This window comes from Mandrillus leucophaeus, unplaced genomic scaffold (assembly GCF_000951045.1).
Source record: "Mandrillus leucophaeus isolate KB7577 unplaced genomic scaffold, Mleu.le_1.0 Scaffold322, whole genome shotgun sequence".
NCBI lineage: Eukaryota > Metazoa > Chordata > Mammalia > Primates > Cercopithecidae > Mandrillus > Mandrillus leucophaeus.
Window position 1 is genome coordinate 326,331 of NW_012103388.1, and position 19,843 is coordinate 346,173.

The following is a 19,843-nucleotide window of genomic DNA, read 5'->3' on the forward strand; positions in this document are numbered from 1 at the left end:
ACAGCAAGACAGGCTGAGACAGTGAGATGAACTGCAGGTAAAAACGATTTTAAAAGGCAAGTAAGAAATCAGTCTGGCAGAAACAGGAGTCTGGGGAGGAGAACCGCAAATTCAGCCCCCTTTCCTGTTCCCATCCACCCTGCTTCTGGGATCTTGGCTACTGTCTCAGATCTAGATTCCACAGTACCATCCAACTCTGCCGTCCTTGTCCTCTCTGTGTCCCCAAGCTTCCTCCGCAGATGCCTCCTCTTTCTATTTTGACCACTCTTCCCAGGGAACCTCATGTTCCTTGACTTCAGAACAAACCAGTGCAGCTGACTCCATTCTGTTTTTCTACCTGCGTGTGTCTACCTGCCCAGTGCACACCCCCTCCTGACAGACAGCACACACACTCATAAGGTCCCAAAGTAAACTCATCACCTTCCTCCTGTCCTGAACATTTCTGCCTCCTATAAGTGCTCTGGTGCTCAGTACAGAATCCCCATGATTTTCCTGATTCCTTCCTTTCCCTCAATCCCTCCTGTACTCACATAGACACGTGTGTGTGCAGATGCATCATGGTGCATATGCATTTGCTCACACACAGACTCATCAAGGTCATTCCTACTTCCACGCCCCCATCCCCTCTCACTCTCATTCCTTTTTGTATGTCTGTTTTTCAGAGACAGGGTCTCACGCTGTCACCCAGGCTGGAATGCAGTGGCACCATCACAGCTCACTGCAGCCTGAATCTCCTAGGTTCAGCTCCCAGGAACCTCAGATCCCCCACCACCTGCCCCACCAGTACCTGGGACTACAGGTGGGCAGCATCATGCATAGACCATTTTTAAATTTTTTGTAGGGATGAGGTCTCACTGTGTTTTCCAGACTGGTCTCGAATTCCTGGGCTCAAGCAATCCTCCCACCTCAGCCTCCCTAAGTGCGGATTATAGGCATGAGCCACTGCGCTCAGCCACACTCTCATTCTCTACACTTACTCATCTACCCTCTCTCCTCTGGACCACTGGAGTTTCTCCTTTAGACCTCTCTTCTCTGGACCATTGCTGTGGCTACCACGCTTGTCCCTCCTACCTCCTCCCTGTAAACCACTCCCCACCAACACAAGCTCCTTCCTGCCCTTACCAAAATTCTCTTTTGACAACCCAGTTCAGCATATCAGGATGCCAAACTCTTATCTTAAACAAGACTGGCCATCTACTGATGCACGTGTATATTGATTCTATGCTGTGTGACCCCCAAGCAGCAGTGTGGCCCAGGGATTCAGAATACAGGTGTTGGAGCCTGATTATCTGGGCCTAGACCCCTATGCCACTGCTTCCAGCTGTGTGACCCAGGCTTTGAACGTTTCCTCATCTGAAAATGGGAATCAGCATTTGACCTACAGCACAGCGGTGTTGTGAGGATTACACAAAGCAAGCCCTTGTAACAGACCCTGGCAGATACTCAGCGCCCATTACACGGTAGCTACGATGGGGTGGGGGAGAGAGATCATAGGAATACAGTAATGTTATCGATAAGGTTTATCATTATCATATTGTCGTACAATAACGTTTAACTCTGGGCCCCAGGATTTTTATTTTCTCATTGTTTTCTATATTTCTTCCAATTCTCTGTAATAACCATGAAATCCTTTTACAACCATTAAACTGATCATTTCTTTGGAAATTACATGATGCTACATCCTTGCTTAAAAAGGTTCAATAACCTCCCACTGCCTACAAGATAGTAACCAAAGCTCTGGGCCCGGCCTCGGGAGCCCTGCATCTGCTGGCCTCAGCTGGATGGACTGGCAACTCCCCCACTGCCTCACTTGCATTCCAGGCTCCAGCTTCTCCAGACTTCTTTGCTCCCAGATGCTGTGTCCTGCATCGTCTTCTCTTTTTATGCTGTCCTTACTTGCCAGGGATTCTCAGCGATTCTGACTTCACTACTGCCCAGCGAGACCCCTGTTCACACTAGGAACTCCGGACACAGGCAATCTCCATGGTTCAGATCCCAGCTTTTCTGGGGGGAAATGTTTCTCCCCCGGGGGATTCTGGGGCAACATGCGTTGCTCACCAAGACTGAGAGCTCCCTACGTCTCCAGGCTGGGTCACAGTCCCGTGGCCATCTCCAGACATTTGCAGAATCCTCCAAGGTTTGAAGAGAGGTAGAGGGATGGAGAGGCAAAGAAGGAAGGGAGGCTGTTGCATGCAGGACTCTAAAAACAAGACACAGCAAGAGGGAATTTTGCATGCTTTTTTCGAGGACAGCATGATAAAAGCAACATTTTTAGGAACAGATATGGGCAATAATATTATGCAAAATGAATAACGTGCAGAGGTCAGAAAGTCAGGAAAGAGGCAGTTGGCTGTAGCTGAATCAAAAGGGGTGAGGTCTTGTTCTCAGGTGGACTGGCTGCTGAAGACAGCACCGAGAGCTCCCACAGCGCCTGTTCCTGGCCACTTGCCCTTTGCTGCCCTGCCGAGCACTTGCCCAAACACGTCCAATGACTACCACCAGCCTCTGTGACTAATACTAATGTCGTTGCCACCTAACGTGAGACGTAGTCACACAGCTAACTGTTAAGCAGTAGAGACGTGATTCAAACCCGATAAAACTGACCCCAAAACGGGGGCTGCTAACTAAGCCTCCTCCACTGCGGCTGCTGCTACAGCCTGAAGAGCCAGCGGATCTCTTGGCCTTCAGAAATGCTGAGGTTAAAAAATGAATTGTATGCTGTGCTCACGCCGGGAATAGTCTTGAAGCTGTATTTTAAGACTTTTTTTTTAACTACTGGAAAAACTTTGGTGAGAGATAAATAACATATTAAAGGAGAAAAAGAAGATATTCAAGTGTCTTCTAGGAAGTTATGAAGGTTATGAATAGAATGAACTTGGACTGATTTGACGTTGAACTGTGGAGCGTGGGAGTTTCTGGATAAATGAAAGATGCTCTATTACATAACAAGCTGCAGTGCTTTTGAACTTTATTACCTGCAGGTATGATACAGGCTGAAAATGTAAAGTGAGTGCAAAAGACCTGGATATACTGATAGATAATAAATTTGCAACTGATTTTTAAAAAACAAACTATGTATATATGAGAGAGATTTCCTTAGGTCTTTGATGTGACACGCAGGAGAGCCGGCCTACAAATTCAGACTGTCCTTGCTAAGACGGTCTAACATTACAAAAATGATAACAATAGCCACAAAGTGCCAGTCACTGCACTGACACCCTCTTACTCAATTCTCACAACCACCCTTTGGGAAAAGCATTATCATCTCCACTCTTCAGATGGGGAAACTGAGGCACGGAGGGCTTACGTAACTTTCTCAAGGCTGCACAGCTAATAAACTGACAAAGCTGAGATTCCAGCCCAGGTCAGTGGACCTCAAAGCCCGGGCTCCTCCCATTACAGACACTGCCTCTAGGGTGAGCCGACCGCTGGACTCACAGAGACATGCCTTCTTTCAAGTTCTGGAATCTTCTCCAGCAGCAAGAAACAGGCTTCATCTCACTGAAGCGACAGGGCTACCTTTCTCCATTGAAAGGACGCCAGGCTTCTTAGTCATGGCTTAACTTCCCTCTGTTTCCAGCTCTTGAAATCAGCAGAGGGGAGGGTGACCACACTAGGTGGGCTGACCCCATAATAGAAGCCTTAACACATTTCACATTTCTGCCCACACACCCAGCGCCTCCTCCTCGCAGCTCACATCAGCACCACCCCCAGCAATCTGGATAGTCCTCCTGCCATTTGAGAGAACATTCTTCGTTGTTCACAGTCTCTGGGGTTCACATAAAGCCAAAGTTTACACTTTGAAATGTTCCTTTGTCCTGTGACAGATCTGGCCCAGGGTTCAGAAGGAGCATGGGAGGCACCTAATCAGAAGCAATCCAGAGAAGACAGAGTCAGGAAGAGGAAGGAGGGGAAGAGCAAAACATGGGAGACGCCTGGAGAGTTCCAAGTACCACACAGGAACAACAACAAAAAAATTTAAACAGTTTGAAAACTAGGCATAGTGTTGGAAGCGTCAGCAGTAGATGGAGCACAAACGCGAGGGGTCTGAAGGCCTCCGAGGTGCTCTGGAGTGGGCGAGGCGTGGCAGGGACCGCAGCGGGTGAGAGCAGTGGGAATCCCAGCTTCTCTGCTGTTGAATGCCAGGGGAGTTGCTTCACCTCTGGGGACCTCAGTTTCCTCTTCTATATAATGAAGATGATAATATTCAAGAAAATGAAAATAGTTCCAGCGACTGCCGGCGAGGTTGGAATGGGGTCCAGCTGTTGGATGTCCAGGCCCCAGGCAAATAACTTTGGTGGGGGCCCATCTGTATGAACACTTCGGGTTTCTCTGAAGCATGGCAGGACCATTCTGGCAGCTCAAGCCACTCACCAGGCTGCCCTCCTGGATGAGGTGCCCAGACACTGGGCCATGGGGGATCACATGAGTGTGAAGTCCTCAGGGCATCCGCTGACCCCAATGCTCAGGTATTCGTTGGTACAAAAGGAATTGTGGCTTTTGCCATTGAAAGTAATAATAAGAACCGTGATTACTTTTTCAACAACCTAATAGAAATTCAGAAAGCACTTTGAATGGGAGAAATGGGAGTTTCAGTCGGGACTCAGGGCATCCCGGAGTGATGGCACTGCCAGCTCTGGCTAGTCTCAGGCAGCGGGGAGGGACCTAGAAAATTCCAAGAAGTTGCTCCAATGTGAGGAGCCCTGAGAGGCACAGGGTCCCAGCTTGCTCAGGTCAAAGGACAATACTAGCTGTGATGTTCCTAGGGGAACATAACCATCACTCACATAATAAAAACAATAATCAGACAGGGTCCCTCCACGACCTTGTGAGAACAAACCAGCAACCCAGACCGCCATGAAACAGAGAGATGGGCACTCTGCAATCACAAACATAAACTCCCCCCTCTTCTGACTAACTTGACTATTGCTTCTCTCTTCATGGCAATCTTAGCCCACTTTAATCTTGCACCCTCCTGGACAAATGACCAAGATACCCCCAATCGTCAAATCGCCCTTGCTCTTGGATTGCACTCAGTCTAAAACTGTCCACTCATTCCTTGATCCCTCCTTAGACTCTCCCAGCACAAGCCCCAACCTCGTAACAACCCCTCCCATGCCCTCCTACAGTTCCCTGGCGTGCGTCCTCACTTGCTGCAGCAAGCTGAATTAATCTACCCCGGCGTGACTAGAAGTGTGTTCTTGGTGGTCTTTGGTTGGGGAGCTTCATCATAAAAGAGCCCATCTCCCGGGACTCTTTTAAGGATTGTGCACAACTGTGCCTGGCGAGTAGAGGGCTGTCATTATTTGCGGACATTTCACAGTCCTTCTGACCTCACCAAACGTCTAGCCCGGCTCCTCAGTCCTCAAAGCACTGTGGTTTGTGGACCAGTAACCTCAGCGTCACCTGGGGCTTGTTAGAAATGCAGACCCTTGCACCCCACACTGGACTGACTGATGTGGTTTTTAACAAGATCCCTGGGGGGATCTGTGTCGCAGTTAAGTTAGAGAAGCAATGCTCTAGCTTAAGAGATCCATTCGCTCACCACAGGCTCAGAACGGCTGAGAGGGGTGCATGATGGGTGAAGGCTCCTGCGGCTGCCATTCAAACAAACGTTAGGTTCCAGGCGATTTTCCAGCTATGGGTGTGGGCACGCCAAGCGCGCAGGAGCATAACCAGGTCTGGGGATTCAACTTGCTTATCCATTCATGAGCAACTCCAATAGCAACAATATGCCTGTTGCACTCAAATTTTGTATTCATATCTTCTTAGTTTCTCACCCTAGTCCTGTGGGCACGGTGGGCAGGGAAACCTTATCATTCCCACTTTGGAGATGCACAGGTTTTGTTTAGTGTCACGTGGTGGCCAAATGGTAGAGACAAGCAGGTCCGGCACAACATTTAAGGGACACTAAAAAACTCAGAAGTTGAGATAAATAATATTTTAATGCAATATTTTTTGAAATAAAAATTAATGCCAGAAAAAAGCCATAATGAGAAACAGATCAAAAGTTAGTAAAGACAAGGTTCCAAGGCAGCTGGAATTACATTAACGATTTTGATGATTTTGTTCAATGTGGATGTTTTTAACATTAATTTTATTATTTTTAAAATGCTGTTTCTTTTGCTTTCTGAGTCTCTTGGCACCCCCTTAAATTTTGCCTCACTCATTTCTGCTAGAGCCTCAGAGGGCGTTTAGCAAATGGCCAGGGTTGTGTGTGGTTTGTGGAGTTAGACTACCCGGATTCAGATCCATGGTGGGTCAATTCCTAGCTGTGTTCATTTGGGGAAGTCAATTAAGCTTTACTGCTTTAGTTTCTTCTCCGTAAAATAGAGAGGGCTGAAGTTCAATTCAGTAAAAATAAAGAAGGACCAAGATGATGTAGTCCAATTACAGAGCTCTGAAGTTCTAGTTTAATCCAAATTTAAAATATCTACAAGATTGACAGCATTTACTTGAGTAATCCTCTATAAATATAAATTTTAATTATATAAATGTGCACATGTAATCATATCAGACATACTGTTGTTTTTAGCTCGGTCTTTTAGCTCAATGCCCCTTTCCTCCTATTTTCCTTCCCTCCCCTCCCCGTGTAACTCATGCTAACATGCCTGGTACGTATTTTCCATATTTTCCTTTATATTTCTATAATGAGGTACAGACCACAAAACACACATGCATATACATGTGTACACATTTTGATACGGAGGTTGGGATCGTTGTTTCACAAAATGGATTATATCATAAATGCTTTTCTGTACTCACTTATAAATCATATCGTATAGAAATCCCTCCAAGCCAACCGGTGTAGCTCTATTCTTTGCTTTTTCCTTGGCAGTATGCTGGTCTAAAGGTGCACTACCGTGGTTCATTTTCCCATTTTGTACTAATGAGGATTCATTTTTTCCAACTTTTTTGCCACCCTGGATAATGCCATATTTAAACATACTGATACATATATTCTAATACTATAGATTGTTTTCCCTGTTCCAGAATTTGATATAAATGGAATCATACAGTCTGGAATCTTTTGTATCTGGATTATTTTGTCAGTATGTTTTTGAGATTGAAGCATGCTGTTGAGTGTAGCATAGTTCTTTCCTTTTGATTGCTGAGTGGTCTGTTGTATGCATATACCACAGTTTGCTTATTCTTCTGAGTATGTATATTTCAAATTTTAATAGATACTGCCATGTTACTTCCCCAAAACGCTGTACAATTTACATTTCAACTTTGTAATATATGTTGTAGTTGTCTTTAATTTTGGCAGGCCTGATAGGCATGATCTGATGTCTCATTAGTACTTTAATTTGCATTTCCCTAACGATGGTAAATTCAAGCATCTTTTTGTACATTTGTTGACTCTGCTTTTGTGCTTCTATAAATTGCTTTTCTTATTCCTTCATCGTTTTTCTATTGAGTTGACAAATTATAAGATCTCTTTCTATATGATAGAAGTACATTCTTTGCAGTTTCGGTTACAAGTATTTTTTCCAAATCTATCATTTACATTTTGAATTTGCTTAGAATATTTAATACTCTACACGTTTGGGGGGTAGTTATTTTATTTTATTTTAATTGACAAATAATAACTGTGTATATTATGGGATCATACCACATTTACCATATGGTGAACTGTATCTTTCTTTTATGGCCTCTTGTGTTTTCCAGTCTTGTTAAGGTTTCCTTGTCCTTGGATTATACATGAAGCCTCCACAATAATTTGTCTTGTTTTGTTGTCTACAGTTAAGACTTTACTCTCTGGAGAATGTATTTTTGTTTATGGTATAAAACAGGGATTTAATTTTACTTTATTTCAGGTGAATAGCCAGTATTGCTTTTGAAATAATTTATTATTTTCCCACTACATTGAACTCCCACATTTGATATATGATGTATATTACATTCTCATATCCAAGACTTCCAGATCCTCTTTTCTCTTTCAGTGATCTATTTCTCATTCTCATACCAATACAATATTTACTTCATAACAGCTTTATAATATCCTCTGATGTCTGGTAAGGCAATTCCTCTTGCACTGTTCTTTTTTATTATGTTCCTGCCATTCCTGAGCATTTATTCTCAAGTGAATAAATGTATTCCTTATGAAATTTTAAATCACTTTATCCAGTCTCTTCTCCTCCTCACCCCCTCTCAAGACTGTTGCAATTCTAATTGTAATTACATAAAATTTCTATATTTCTTTGGAATAATTGATAATTTTATGCCATATTCCATTTTCATATCCAAGAACTTGGTATATCTTTTCATTTGTTCAGACGTTGTTTTGAGACCTTTACTAAGATTGAATTTTATTCATATAGATGTAGCTATATTATTAATTATATCCCTAGCTATTTTTGTTCACTATTTTTTGAAGAGGATACTTTTCTCTTCTCTATTTCTATATGCTTATTAGAATAGATAAAAGCTAATATATGTGTCATTATCCTGTATCCTCATACTCTTGTATTCTCTTACTAATTTTAATTTTTTTAGAAACTCAGTATCTCTTACATTTTCATATCAGCAAAAATATTTATTTCTTCTTTCCAATTGTTTATTTCAGTTATTTACTACCCTTTTATTGCATTCACTAAATCTTCCATGACAAAGTCAAATTGTAATGGTTAGAGCAAACTTTCCTGTCTATATGTTGATTTATTTTATTTTTTAATTTTAATTTTTTTTTTTTAAGACGGAGTCTCACTCTCACCCAGGCTGGAGTGCAGTGGTACGACTTTGGCTTGCTGCAACCTCTGCCTCCTAGGTTCAAGCAATTCTCCTGCCTCATCCTCCCAAGTAGCTGGGATTACAGGCACCTGCCACCATGCCCAGCTAATTTTTTGTATTTTTAGTAGAAAGGGGCTTTCACCATGTTGGCTAGGCTGGTCTCGAACTCCTGACCTCAAGTGATCTGCCCACCTTGGCCTCCCAAAGTGCAGGGATTACAGGTGTGAGCCATTGCTCCCAGCCTATATGTTGATTTTAAATGGAATGGTTTTAAAGTTGTAGTGCATTTAATGGAGGGTTTTTTGGAAATATTTTTATTCTATTTAAGTGATTTCCTTATAGTCATATTTTCATTAGAATTTTAGTGGGAATAGCTGCTATGTTGACTTCTAATTCCTCATAAGCTTTTATTGATAAGTTTATATTAATTTTCTTTCATTGTTGAAGTACAGCCAATCATGCATTGTATAATGATGCTTCAGTCAATGACAGACCACATATACAGTAGTGGTCCCATTAGATTATAATACCTTATTTTTACTGTACCTTTTCTATGTTTAGATACATACTTACTATTGTGTTACTACTGCCTACAGTATTCAGTGCAGTAACATGCTGTACAGGTTTGTGGCCTAGGGGCAATAGGCTATACCTTGTGGCCTAGGGGCAATAGGCTATACCATATAGCCTAAGTGTATAGCTGGCTACAAAAGGGAGATCTGTCTAAATATATCCAGTGATGTTTGAACAAGGACAAAATTTGCCTAATAATGCACTTCTCAGAACATATCTCCATGGTTAAGTGATACATGAATGTAATGATATGTTCATTTCCAGCTATGAAAATACTTTTGCATTCCTGGAATAAGCCCTACCTGGTTTATTGATAAGGTGCTTGATTTGGTTCTATTTAGAATTCCAGTATCTTTATTTATAAATGAAATACAGTTTTTCACAAAGGAGATTTTGGTAAGTTTCAGTGGCAAAATTAGAGATTATATTGTCTGACAGGTAACTAGAATAGTATCACCACCAATCTTATCCGAAAAGCATATATAAGTGTTGGGAGGATATCAAGGTCGCAGTTGCAGAAAGAAGTTTTCCAGAATTCTAAAACTTTCACTTAAGAGCTTCAAGTGAAGGTCTCAAAGCAGCAAAGACTACCAGTTGTTTTCCTTGAGGTGATAAGTATCCTCCATTCAAGGAAACATCTGCCAATTACCCAAGTCTCAATAATTATAGTTCGTCTGCCACTTGCTCTTTCAGATAAAAATGGCGTTCCATGACAAAGTGGCTAGTGCAGCTCACAACTCAACCACACGAGTACTTTTCCTTGAGATCATCTTCATAGCACAGTATGCAGCAAAAATGCTTTATGCATACTTTCCAGTCAGCAACACAGAACACTAAGCAGACATGTGGGCTGGGCACAGTGGCTCATGCCTACAATCCCAACATTTTGGGAGACCATGGTGGGAGGATCGCCTTGGCCTCTCAAATACCTAAGAGTCCAGGAATTTGAGACCAGCCTGGGCAACATAGCAAGACCCTGTTTCTACAAAATATTTTTAAAAATTATCTGGGCATGGTGGCATGCCCATAGGTCCCATCTATTCAGAAGCCTGTGGTAGGATCTTTTGAGCCCAGGAGTTTGAGGCTGCAGTAAGCCATGATTGTGCCAATGTACTCCAGCCTGGATGACAGTGAGACCTTCTCTCTTAAAAAACAAAAAACGACATATACTCAAGGGTCAAGACTTAATAAAATTAACAATTTTTACTGCTTTATCAAGAGCACTTTTAAGTGAAACTGGATTTTTTAAAAAAAACTGGGGGTGTGCAACAGTGAAAAATACAGTGATCACTCATGTAGTGTGGTTGCTGTTGCCTGTATTATCAGGAAGACACCGCAGTTTTACTCGTCATTGCTTTTGCTCCATTCAGATAAATGTCATCACAGTGAAAAAGCAAACAACGCATTAGTGTTATTATGAACACAGTTTTGACCTTGCTGATCTCTCATGTGGGTCTCAAGGGACCCCAGGGTTCTGTGGGCTACACCTTAGGAACCACTGCTCTGGACAGATGAGCCTCCTTTTTTGTTCCTTGAAAGGGCCAAGCTCCAGGAGTTAGTAACCATCCTGGCCAACATGGTGAAACCCCATCTCTACTAAAAATACAAAAGTAGCTGGGCATGGTGGCAGACGCCTGTAATCCCAGCTACTCGGGAGGCTGAGGTGGGAGAATCGCTTGAACCCAGGAGGTGGAGGTTGCAGTGAGCTGAGAGCACACCACTGCACTCCAGCCTGTGTGACAGAGCAAGATTCTGTCTCAAAAAAAAACAAAAAAAGGATCAATCTAGGCTTAGCTGCTGTGCTCTGTGCTCTCGGTAAACCTCGACATTTCTATCACAGCTCTTATTACAATTGTAATTAACATTTACCTGCATGTTTATCCATGAATGTCTGCTCCCTCAAGAATGTAAACTTTTGACTCTGCCTACCTCTTCTGCCTTGGTATCTCCTGCACCTGGCACCTTACTTACTTATTGCATTCAATCAATATTATTGAACAAATTAAGGAGTGAATGATCTGTTTCGCTTATGGCTGGTTAGCTCAGTTGGTTAACTTGCAGGGCAGAGGCCAAGGTCATGAACTGGCCCAATTTTACCCTTTTCTCCTTTTACAGCTCCCATCACCAGCTTTTCCTCCTCAAGCCTGCACTGCACACCAACTGGGATGGAGGGTACAGATGAATAAAGGCAAATCCATCGCCATAAGTAAGAAAACCCTTCCACACTTCCTCCCTCATAATTTGTTGTAGATTTGTTGCCATCTGCAAAGCCAGAAAGACAACTCCAGCACTTCCTGACCATCTTGAGACCCACTTAAACTTCCTGAGACTGTGAAAATCTCTCCTATTTATTCATTTACTAAAAGTCCCCTGGTCCCCCAGCAAATACACATGCCTTGCAGAACCTAGAAGAGTAATCGGAAACTCTCCAGCAGTTATGAGCCATAGTTTAAAAACCTCTGAACTAACAAAATTATCATTCTGTCCCAGATTTAAACCGAATTGTGGTGATTATAGCGTAGACTCTGCAGTTCTGGTTGAGAGGTCAATTTAATTAGAAGCCTCTATCTTCAGGCTCTTATAACTCCACCCCATACCCCTTTCCCAAAAATAATTCTTTAGGATGAAATTTCTAATACTGTCTCTCAGCCTAAAGGTATATTTTCTTGTAGAAGGTTGAGTAAGGTTTCATTTAGGCTATTTTTAAAACATAAGAAAAAGGGCAAAAAAGGGGGATTTCACCACTTAAGAAATCACTCAGACATTTTTTTTTTACTGTTTTTTTTTTCTCCCCCAAATGCAAACGGCTTCCTTTAGAACTTTCAAGTTGTCCTTCTTAGTGCCTTTGGCATGTTTGAAGAAATTTGGTTAAGCTGTAATGAAGTTGTTCACAAAATGTGAATTGCCCATAAGTAGATTTATTTCCACTCTTTAAAAGAAACTTCATGGAAATGTTACATGGAAATTATGATAAATATCAGTTCTATGAAAAAAGGTCTCTCTCTCTCTCTCTCTCTGTGTGTGTGTGTGTGTGTGTGTGTGTGTGTGTTATAGATGCATTAACATCTTACCAATGAAAATGTCATTGGTCTACCACATGGCCTGTTACCAAAAATGACCTTAGAAATATTTAGTCCAGGTCCTGTTTACAAGTGAGAAGACTGAGGTCCAAAGGCTTATATAAATGTTTTAGTCTGGATGAAAAATAAATGATTGACTCTGAAACATGTATCTTACATAGAGAACACAGACTCATAAAACAAATGTAAATTATATGACCACGTTACCATTTTGGAGGGAAAGGAGGGCCTCTAGCCCAGGGAAGGTTATAATTTTCACCACTCCTGGCAGATCACGTGGTGGGAAGTGGGGTGGGGGCCAAGGCAACCTCCCGGCAGCCTGCAGATTCCTGGGGGCACTGGCTTGTCTTCTTCCAGTCAGGCATGGAAAAGCAATTCCAACACCAAGTTCCTACAGCAAGAACCAGGTGGATTCTTCCTTTATGGATAACCAGGTACAGTCATGGCTTCTATTAAGAGTGGCCAGGAATTTCTTGACTGAGGTCACACATGTAGTAACATCCCATTGCTTTCCTCAAATTATATCACTAAAAACTAATCACATCATAAAATTCAAATGCAGCATCTAAGCCTAAATGAAAACAAATGCTAAATTGCATAGTCTTGTTTATTCTTGCTGTTTTGATTATTTGCTGCCCACAACTAATTTAAGGGACAGTCTGGTGGCCAAAGATACATAGCTTCATTACAACCGAGCATTTCCTTAGAGGACCCAGGTTCCAAAAAGAGAATTTTGCTGGAACCATGACCAATGCATTGGGACAATTAGCTGCACAGTTGAACTATAGTGTCATATAAAATGATGTTTTAGTGTGTGTTGAGCCATATGACAATGCTGATGTTTGATATTTTTGACCCCACAATGCATGACAATATTCAAATGCACCCTGGTAGTGAGACAGTAAATCGAGAAGCTTGGTGTATTTTCACAACAGTTAGGCTTACTGGCATTAAGCTTTTGTGATAGGCGCACCAAAAACAAAACAAAACAAAAAAACCCCCAGAAAATTGTCTCAAAGACTAGAATCAAATTGAGGAGAGTCAATAAAATCATAAGAAAAACATCAAAAGCTGTAGAAGATAGTACATGAGAGCTACTTTCCAATTTCCAGTTTCCAGGTGCTAAGGACGGGAGAGCCCAGGAACTCTTTAGCACAAAAGAAAAGTGATCCTTAGCTCAGTCAGGGAGAGTTCAAGAAGGAGCTGGGGCATAAGTTAGGCCTTAAAGTCTTCAAAAGATGTTTAGAAAGAGGGGAATGTAATTAAGAAAGAGGAACAAGCATCATTATTCCATACCTTTTATTTCATACCATTATTTGCTATTTCATACCCTTTGTTCAGCCGTAGTGGCTCCTTTCTGTTCTTGTAATCCACCAGGCAATTTCCCACTGCATGGCCTTTGCACTGGCTGTTCCCTTTGCCTAAAATCTTCTTCCCCCTCATCTGCCCATGGATAGGTCTTGTTTCTTATTAAATATTACTTCCTGCTAGGCACAGTGGCTCATGTCTATATTCCCAGCACTTTGGAAGGCCAAAGAGGGAGGATCATTTGAGGCCAGGAATTCAAAACCAGCCTAGGCAACATACAGAAGCCCTATCTAAAAAAAAAAAAAAAAAAAAAAGTTAAGATAAAAAAAAAAAAAAAAAAAAAAGTTAGCCAGGCATGGTGGCCCATGCCTATGGTCCCAGCCCCTCAGAAGCTGAGGTAGGAGGATTAATTGAGCCAGGAAGTGGAGGCTGTGGTGAGCCATAATTGCACCACTGCACTCCACCCTGGGTGATGGAGCAAGGCCTTGCCTCAAAAAAAAAAAAAGAAAAAAAGAAAGAAAAAAGAAAAAATCACCTCTTCAGGGAAGCCTTCTCTAAATCCCAAATCTAAAGTAGCCATCACTCTGCCCAAGCTGTGTCTATCATTTTATTTTGTTTTCTTCATTGAACTTACCAATAGATAAAGTTATTTATTTATTTCTTGATTTTTGGTCTGCTTCTTTCAAGCCCTGTGTTAGGAGGTTAGCTTCGTGAGAATAAGGACTTTTCTGGAACAGTGCCTGGCATAGGCTTAAGCTGTTTGGATGCTCTTGATTGCAAGCAACAGAAAGTCCTAATCGAGTTGGCTCCAACAATAAAAGGGTTTTTTTGGCTCGTGAAACTGTAAAGTTTAGTGTCCCATTAAGGAAGGATCCAGTTTCTTTCCATGTCTTCACTGTGCTTTCACAGAGTTAGCTACAGCCTAAACCTCATGGTGGCAAAATGACCAGAGCAGTTCCAGGCTTCACATCCATATGTACATCATCCAGGACACAGCATCTTTGTTCTAGGATTCAGAAGTCCCAAATGCACTCTGATTGATCTGATTTGGGCCACTTGGCATGCTCTCTCCAAAGCAACAACTGTAGCCAAGAAAGGGGAATATATGGTCTGGCCAGGGTGGACTATGTGGAAGAGATATGAAAACCAGAAGGAAATGCTGGATTCTGTTAGGAAGGGGGACTAGAGAGGCAAAAGGCACTACATCACTAAAACTTGAGTGCATGAAGATGCCTGGGATCTTATTTATGAATGGGGCTTCTTATTGTAGTATAAAGGAACAATGTTATAGGACATTACAACAGAATAGCCAATGTATTACTCAATTCTTACACTGCTATAAAGAACTGCCAAAGACTGAGTAATTTATAAAGGAAAGAAGTTTAATTGACTCACAGTTCTGCAGGGCTGGGGAAGACTCAGAAAACTTACAATCATGGTGGAAGGGGAAGCAAATACATCCTTCTCCACATGGTGGCAGGAAGGAGAAGTGCTGAGTAAAAGGTGAAAAGCACCTTATAAAACCATGAGATCTCATGAGAACTAACTATCATGAGAACAGCATGGAGGTAACCACTCCCATGATTCATTTATCTCCCACTGGGTCCCTCCCATGACACATGGGGATTATGGAAACTACAATTCAAGATGAGATTTGCATGGGGACACAGCCAAACCATAACATTCCTCCCCTGCCCCTGCCAGATCTCATGTCCTTACATTTCAAAACACAATCATGCCTTTCCAACAGTCCTCCAAAGTCTTAATTCATTCCAGCATTAACCCAAAGTCTAAGTCCAAGGTCTCATCTGAGACAAGGCAAGTCCCTTCCACCTATGAACCTTGCAAAATCAAAAGTAAGTTAGTTTCCTCTCAGATACAATGAGGGTACAGGCATTGGGCAAACCCTGCTCCAAATGGGAGAAATTGGCCAAAACAAAGAACTACAGGTCCCACACAAGTCCAAAATTCAACAGGGCAGTCACCAAACCTTAAATTTCCAAAATGATCTGCTTTGATTCCATGTCTCATATCCAGGTCATGCTGATGCAAGAGGTGGACTCCCATGGCCTTGGGAAGCTCTCCCCCTGTGACTTTGCAGGATACATCCCCCCTTCCAGCTGCTTTCATGGGCTAGCACTGAATGTCTGTGGCTTTTCCAGGTGCACGGTGCAAGCTGTCAGTAGATCTACCATTCTGGGGTCTGAAGGATGGTGGCCCTCTTCTCACTGTTCCACTAGCCAGTGCTCCAGTGGGCACTCCTTGTGGGGGCTCAACCCCACGTCTCCCTTCCACACTGCCCTAGTGGAAAGGCTCCATGAGGGCTCCGCCCTGGCAGCAAACTTCTGCCTGGACATCCAAGCATTTCCATAGGTCCTCTGAAATCTAGGTGGAGGTTCCCAGACCTCAGTTCTTGACTTCTGTGTACCCACAGGCTCAATGCCACATGGAAGCTGCCAAGGCTTGGGACTTGCACCCTCTGAAGCCTGAACTGTGCCTTGGCTCCTTTTAGCCATGGCTGGAGCTGAAGCAGCTGGGATGCAGATCACCATGTCCTAAGGCTGTACAGAGCAGGGGGTCCCTGGACCTTGCCCACAAAACCATTTTTCCCTCTCAGACCTCTGGGCCTGTGATGGGAATGGCTGCTGTGAAGGTCTCTGACATGCCCTGGGGACATTTTCCCCATTGTCTTGGTGATTAACATTTGGCTCCTCATTACTTATGCAAATTTCTGCAGCTGGCTTGAATTTCTCTCCAGAAAATGGGGTTTTCTTTTCTGTTGCATCATTAGGCTGCAAATTTTCTAAACTTTTATGCTCTGCTTCCTCTCAAATGCTTTGACTCTTAGAAATTTCTTCCACCAGATACCCTAAATCATCTCTCTCAAGTTCAAAGTTCCACAAATCTCTAGGGCAGAGGCAAAATACTGCCAGTCTCTTTGCTAAAGCATAGCAAGCATCATCTTTATTTCAGTTCCCAACAAATTCCTCATCTCCATTTGAGAATACCTCACCCTGGACTTCATCGTCCATATCACTATCAGCATTTTGATCAAAGCCATTCAGCAAGTCTCTAGGAAGTTCCAGATTTTCCCCACATCCTCCTGTCTTCGGAGCCCACCAAGTCTCTAAGAAGCTCCAAAATTTCCCACATTTTCCTGTCGTCGTCTTCTGAGCCCTCCAAACTGTCCCAACCTCTGCCTGTTACCCAGTTTCAAAGTCACTTCCATATTTTCAGGTATCCTTATAGCAGCACCCAACTCTACTGGTACCAATTTACTCATCTGTTCTCATGCTGCTATAAAGAATTGTCTAGGACTGGGTAATTTATAAATGAAAGAGGTTTAATTGACTCACAGTTCTGCAGGGCTGGGGAGGCCTCAGGAAACTTACAATTATGGTAGAAAGGGAAACAAACATGTCCTTCTTCACATGGTGGCAGAAAGGAGAAGTTTCAAGCAAAGGGTGAAAACTCCCTTATATAACCATCAGATGTCATGAGAAGTCACTCTCATGGGAACAGCATGGGGGTAACTGCCCCCATGATTCAATTACCTCCTACTGAGTTCCTCCCATGACACATGTGGATCATGGGTACTACAATTCAAGATGAGATTTGCGTGGGGACACAGCCAAACCATATCAGCCAAAATGGGGCTACCTTTTAAGGAAAGAGGAATTTAATCATTATCTGATAGACAATAGGAAGCCATGGAAGATTCTGAGTGATGGCATAATAGAATGAAAGAAGCGTTGAGGAATATCAGTTGGCAACAGTTTGCAGACTTAGTAAGAAGAAATGTTAAGGGTGGGGAGCAGGGAGGAGGGATAGTCAGGGAGAGGGAAGAGATCTGGAGCCAGGAGAGGCAATGAAGAAATTCTCAATGCATGAGGTGAAGGCCCAGACCAGACATTAAAAATGAAAAAATGTAAGAGACAGAAAAGATGTTCAACACATATTAACCAGATTTGATGGCTGATTGCATATAGATGATGAACAGGAGGACTTAATAAAAGATGACTGGCCATTTTCCTAGAATAAAACCATTCCCTGGTTGGCCTGAAGAATGCTGTATGCCTCTTCACCTGTGTCTTGCCCCTTTCTGGCTTGTTCACTACCCCCACGTCACGCTGGTCTTCTCAACACTTGGTCTCCTCTGACGCACCCTCTGCAGCCCCAGAGCCTCTGTACACACTTCCGCCACCCCCTCTCCACCCCTACCCATCTGGTAGGCTCCTGCTTCAGATCTCAACTTAAATGTCATCTTCCCAGAGACCTCTGCCACCCAAACTAGGCTCTTTTCTTTATCTCACATGCGTATGCACATTATTTTTTATTAAGAATCCTTCCTGTCTTTATGGAATTCATCAGTGTTTATGTTGGCATATGTATTTGTTAACCCTTTCACTGTCCCCCTCACCAGAGTTTAGCTCTATGGTAAGAAACAGAGACAATGGCTGGCAAGGACTCCAGGGTTGGGTGTAGGTGATATTCAGTGTGCTACCCAGCAGCAGGCATGGATACTGGGAAAGAGATGCTTTCTGGGGAGAAGAAATGACTTTGATGTGGAGCAAGTTGAGTCTATGGGAGATATCCAAATGGAGATACAAAGTAAGAAGTAGCAGAACCTCAGAATGTAGAGCTTGAAGAAAACTTAGTCCAGTGTTTTCTCAAAATAACGTAACTCTTTACCAACCCAAGCCTTTGCACCTCCTCTTCGGCTCCCCTCCTGAGTTCTTACAACTTGGTTCTTCTTAGCCCTCCTCACCCTCTTTTTTTTTCTTACTTCTGTGATCTTTGGTAGAGAACTCAGACAGCTTGCAAGCCATAGTTGTATTGGATTGAGAAATGCCCTTAATAAGTTCCTCTGTTTTGCAAATAAGAAAAATATGTCCCAGAGATGTTAAATCACTTAAAACCACACAGCTAGTTAGAGAGAAAATCTGGACTAGAATCCATCGTTTTAAAATTCCAGTTCGTGCCCTTTCATTAGCCCATACTCAGTGCAGAAGTGGAGGTCAAGCCTTGGGGGTGAATTGTCAGAAATCCATGAACTTTTTGGCTCTTTTCTGGAACCAATTTAACTCTCCTGCAAAGAGGCCACAGAAAGCACGTGAGGACCATCAAATGCATATTTTGTTCCTATTTAACAAAACAAAAAATGTGTTTTCTGGAATGCATGATGACACTGTGAAAGAAGGGTTTGGGCCTTCCAGTGCCTTTTAATAAGAGAAATTGTATTTTCAAACCAACTCCGTATTAACCCATATTATTTAAAAAATACCATTAGCAAAGACCAAGAGAGCCAACAGGTTGGCGTTCACCGCGGCTCTGCTCTGCCCCCTTGTGCAAGTTTCCTATTAGTGCATTTCCTTAGGATGGCTCGGAGTGGGGCGAAGATGGGCTGCTGCTTTCCTCTGCCTTCCCCTCCCTCCTCTCCCCCGATGTGGCCCCTGCTTGTCTCTTTTTTCCACGTATAATTCAGATTGCAGACTTAGCTCTTGGACGGCTAAGATTTTTGTGCAAACATGAATTCCGCCGCCCCAAATTTTAATCATTCATTCCCCAGGTATTTATGGAACAACTAGGAAGTGCCGAGCTCAGGGATGATGGCTTCCCGTCTAGCAGGAAACACGCACGATCAGGTAGTCTATGGACAGCGTATGTGGACGCTGGAGTGAGTATTTTGTGACATGGGAAGCACAGGAGGTTAGGGGAGCAATAATCAGGGTACCCAACAACATTCATCCAAATGAGTAAGTAGCACCCCTATATTTAAAAAGAAAAAAAAAGATAAAGAAACATATACCCCAAATCCCCCCAAAGAAATAAATTCTTTAGCATAGCTTTGTAAAGAATTCTTTTCAAGTGTTTGAGGATGACTGCTATGCATGAATAAAGCTACACCACCACCTTATCTTTTATTTTAAAATTGCTATCAAATTTGCAATTTTAGGCCAGGCTCGGTGCCTCACACCTGTAATCCCAACACTTTGGGAGGCTGGGGAGGGCAGACCGCTTGAGCCCAGGAGTTTGAGACCAGCCTGGACAACAAGGTGAAACCCTTTCTCTACAAAAAATACAAAAATTAGGCGGGCGTGGTGCTGCATGCCTTAGTCCCAGCTACTCAGGAAGCTGAGGTGGGAGGA

The 19,843-nt window shown here is 42.9% G+C and overlaps 1 protein-coding gene across 1 annotated transcript in view; it reads left to right on the forward strand.

The window, feature by feature from the left end:
- Positions 1-765: 765 nt before the first annotated feature.
- KCTD1 (potassium channel tetramerization domain containing 1) overlaps positions 766-19,843 on the forward strand; it is a 195,957-nt gene continuing 176,879 nt past the window's right edge. Inside the window, exons 1-2 of the mRNA XM_011988043.1 lie at positions 766-799; positions 11,422-11,512. The gene's annotated coding sequence lies outside the window, so the exon portion shown is untranslated. The remainder of the gene's footprint in view (positions 800-11,421; positions 11,513-19,843) is intronic.